This window comes from Zalophus californianus, chromosome 8 (assembly GCF_009762305.2).
Source record: "Zalophus californianus isolate mZalCal1 chromosome 8, mZalCal1.pri.v2, whole genome shotgun sequence".
Classification (NCBI taxonomy): Eukaryota; Metazoa; Chordata; class Mammalia; order Carnivora; family Otariidae; genus Zalophus; species Zalophus californianus.
Genome location: NC_045602.1, coordinates 115686814 through 115691565, shown reverse-complemented (window position 1 = coordinate 115691565; position 4752 = coordinate 115686814). Strand labels below are relative to the sequence as shown.

The window sequence follows — 4752 nt, the reverse complement described above, 5'->3', positions numbered from 1 at the left end:
CAACTGAGCCACCCAGGCGCCCCTACAAACAGCTGTATTAGGAAGCAAATGACAAAATAAACTGTTCATATTTAAAGTGTGCAATTTGATAAACTTCGACGTATGTAAGGCCCATGAAACCAAATATATCTATCACTTCCCAAAGTTTCCTCATGTTCCTTTACAATCCCTTCCTTCTGCCATGTCTCAGGAGATCACTGATCTGCTGCCTATCACCATAGATCAGTTTAGATTTTTTAGAATTTTATATAAATGAAATCATACAGTATGTACTCTTTTGTGTCTGGTTTCTTTACTCAGCACAGTTATCCTGAGATTCATCCATACTGTAGCATGTATCAACAGTTCATTTCTTTTTATTGATGAGCAGTATACCATTGGACGGATATACCACCATTTGTCTATCTATTCACCAGTTGATGGACCATTGGATTGTGTCCAGTTTTTGGAATATGTACTCACTGGAATAAAGCTGTTGTGAACATTCATATATGAATCTTTGTATGGACATATGCTCTCATTTCTCTTAGCTACATGGCTAGGAATGAAATTTCTATATGAAAGGTAAATGTACTTTTAACTTTTTAAGAAACTGCTGAATTAGTTTCCAAAATGATTGTACAATTTTATATTCCCAACCAGCAGCGTAAAAGAGTTCCAGCTCCTCCAAAACTTGCTGTGGTCAGCTTTACTAATCTTAGCCATTCTAATAGGTGTATAGTGGTTTCTTTTTTTTTTAACATTTTTTTCTAAGTTTTATTTATTTAAGTAATCTCTACACCCAACACGGGGCTCAAACTCATGACCCCCAGATCAAGAGTTGCATGCTCCTCTAACAGAGCCAGCCAGGCACCCCATAATAGGTGTGTAGTGGTTTCTAATTGCAGTTTTAAGTTGCATTTCCCTAATAACTAATTATGTTGAGCATCTTTTCATGCACTTATTTACCAACCATATCTCTTCTTTGGTGAAGTGTCTATTCAAATTGTTTGCTCATTCTTGGGTTGTTTGTTCTCTTCATGAGTCTTTTTTTTTTTAAGATTTATTTATTTATTTGAGAGAGTGAGAATGAGAGAGAGAGAGAGAGTACATGAGAGGGGGGAGGATTAGAGGGAGAAGCAGGCTTCTCGCTGAGCAGGGAGCCCGATGTGGGACTCGATCCCGGGACTCCAGGATCGTGACCTGAGCCGAAGGCAGTTGCTTAACCAACTGAGCCACCCAGGTGCCCAAGTTCTCTTCATGAGTCTTGAGAGTTGTTTATATATTCTGGTGCTTTATTTTTTATGATTTACAAATATTTTTCTCTTAGTCTGTGACTTGTCTTTTCATTCTTCTAATAGTGCCTTTCGAAAAGCAGAAGTTTTGGGGCGCCTGGGTGGCTCAGTTGGTTGGGCAACTGCCTTCGGCTCAAGTCATGATCCTGGAGTCCCGGGATTGAGTCCCACATGGGGCTCCCTGCTCAGCAGGGAGCCTGCTTCTCCCTCTGACCCTCCCCCCTCTTGTGCTCTCTCTCTCTCTCTCTCTCATTCTCTCTCAAATAAATAATTAAAATCTTAAAAAAAAAGAAAAGCAGAAGTTTTTGTTTCCATGAAATCCATTTTATCAATTTGTTCTTTTATGGATTGTGCTTTTGGTATCATATCTAAGAAAACTTTGGTTAACCCACTGTCATAAAGTTTTCAGTTTTACATTTAGGACTACAATTTGAGTTAATTTTTGTAGATGGTGCAAGGTATGAATCAAAATTCTTTTTACATTTTATTATATTTTTCTTTTGCATAGGGATAACCAGTTGTTTCAACACCAGTTGTAGAAAAGGTTATCCTTGCCTTAGAATCTTTGTAGAAAATCAGTTGTCCATATACTACGTGGATGTGTTTCTCAAATCTGTTCTGTTCCATTACTCTGTCTCTCAATCTTTCTGCCAAGACCATATTGTCATGACTACTATAGTTTTATATAGTCTTAAAATCAGGTTTTGTCTATCCTAGGCTCTTGCATTTCCGTATGAATTTTAGAACCAGCTTGTCAATTTCTACAAAAAGCCCACTCGAATTTTTAATTGGGATTGCATTGAATTTATAGGTCAATTTGGGGAGAATTAAGTCTTCTGACCCATAACACAGTATATTTCTCAATTTATTTAAGTCTTTTTTAGTCTCTCAGCAATGTTCTGTAGTTTTCAGAGTAGAGATATATTTCATATTCTTTACCATACTTATCCCTAAGTATTTCATAGTTTGGGATGCTACTACAAATAATATATATATATATATATATATATATATATATTTTTTTTTTTTTTTTCTTCAGAGAGAGAGAGCATGGGGAATGGGGAGTGGCAAGTAGAGGGGGAGAGGGAGACAGGGAATCTTGAGCAGGCTCCATGCCGTGTGGAGTCAGACGCGGGGCTCGATCTCATGACCCTGAGATCATGACCTGAGCTGAAATCAAGAGTTGGATGCTTAACCAACTGAGCTACCCAGGAGCCCCTATAAATAATATTTTTGTTCCAATTTCCAATTATTCATTTCTAGTATAGAGAAATACAATTTATTTTTGTATATTGATCTTTTTATTAGTTCTAGTAGTTTTTTTTAAAAAGTAGATTCCACTGGGGTTTTTCTTCTACATAGACAATTGTGTCATCATATTTGGAAATATTTTAGCCATTATTACTTCATTTTTAAATTTTTTTAAAGATTTTATTTATTTATTTGTGAGAGAGAATGAGATAGAGAGAGAGAGAGCATGAGGGGGGGAGGGTCAGAGGGAGAAGCAGACTCCCCGCTGAGCAGGGAGCCCCATGCGGGACTCGATCCCGGGACTCCAGGATCATGACCTGAGCCGAAGGCAGTCGCTTAACCAACTGAGCCACCCAGGCATTCCCTAAATTTCTTTTTAAAAGATTTTATTTATTTATTTGACAGAGAGAGACACAGTGAGAGAGGGAACACAAGCAGGGGGAGTGGGAGAGGGAGAAGCAGGCTTCCCGTGGAGCAGGGAGCCCGATGCAGGGCTCAATCCCAGGACCCTGCAATCATGACCTGAGCCGAAGGCAGACACTTAACAACTGAGCCACCCAAATGCTCCCATTGCTTCATTTTTTTTTTTTTAAGATTTATTTATTTATCTGAGAGAGAGAGAGAGAGAAAGAAATCTGGGTGAGGGGCAGAGGGAAAGGGAGAGGGAGAGAATCCCAAGCAGACTCCCTACGGAGCGTGGAGCCTGACATGGGGCTTGATCCCATGACTTTGAGATCATGACCCAAGCTGAAACCGAGAGTTAGACGCTCAACCAACTGAGCCATCCAGGCACTCCAACCATTATTACCTTAAATTTTTTCTATCCCACCCTCATCACCTTCAGAGGCTCTAATTACATATGTATTAGACTGCTTAAAGTTGTCTCACAGCTCACTAATGCTCTGTTCATTATTTTGACATTCTCTTTTATTCTGTTTCATTTTGGATATTTTCTCTAGCTATATCTTCAAGTTTACTAAACTTTTATTCTGTACTGTAATGTCTAATATGCTGTTAATCCCATCCAGTGATTAAAAAAAAAATTTTTTTTTATCTTTAAGTAATCACTACACCCAATGTGGGGCTCGAACTCACAACCCCAAGACCAAGAGTTGCATGCTCCAAAGAGTGAGTCAGCCAGGCACCCTTCATTCAGTGTATTTTAAAATCTCACTCATCTCAGGAGCAGGGCAACCCCCCGCCCCCACCTTAAGGAAAGCAGGAGCTGTGGGTGGGGGACCGCTGGGATTCGCAGCTGGGCAGGAAGTGGGACCAGTGCATGGCGGATGGGGTCCATGAAAATAGGGACTAGTTTCTGAGTAGGACTTGTTTTCTCACTTACCTTCTTTAAAAGAAGAATGTGGCCATTAGTCTTTAATTCTGGCATGGGATTGGGAATGGCCTACTCCAACTGTCAGCATGATTTCCAGGCTCCGAATCTTCTACATGGAAAATATGCCAAAGAGCCCGGGCAGTGACTTACACCTGAGAACACCCCAGTGGGAGGAAAAGAGAAATCCTGTTTATTCTTCAGGAATACTGAAATGCCCTGCAGTAAACTGACATTCTTCTGTAACAATGTTATCAGTAATGCTTTAAACTCCAGCACATTCTTTGTGTATCTGAAACAAAGTCTGTTTCTTGTTTTGTATTTTCTCTTTTGGAAATTGCAAGGAGGTGGTCTTAAAAGAAATAAATTAAAAATAGGCAGCCCAGTAATAAATAAATAAGTAAATAGATAAATAAATAAATAAATAAAATCTCACTCATTTCTAGATGCTTGATTTCTTTTTTATGTCTTCCATGTGTCTGCTTAACTTTTTGGACATGTACAGTACAGTTATAGTAGCTGTCTTAGTATCTTCTCTGCTAATTCTAACATCTATGTCAGTTCTGGGTCAGTTTCAATTTCTTTTTCTTCTCATTATTTCCTGCTTTGCATGACTGGTAAATGTTTTTATTGGATGTCACATACCGTGGATGTTACCTGTTGGCTGCAGGATATTTTTGTAATTCTCTAAGTATTCTTACACTTTGTTGAGGGACGCACTTATTTGGAAAGAGTTTGATCCTCTTGGGTCTTGCTTTTAAGATAGGTGGGACCAAAGCAGGGCTTAGGCTAGGCCCAACTTTCCTCCACTGCTGAGGCAATACCCGTGTGTGTATTCTACCCAATGCCCTATGAATCATAAGGCTTGCCGGTCTGGCTGGTGGAATCAGGCACTAT

The 4752-nt window shown here is 39.3% G+C and overlaps 1 pseudogene; it reads left to right on the top strand.

The window, feature by feature from the left end:
* Nucleotides 1–1722: 1722 nt before the first annotated feature.
* Nucleotides 1723–4003, top strand: LOC113938495 (annotated as a pseudogene).
* Nucleotides 4004–4752: the final 749 nt, after the last annotated feature.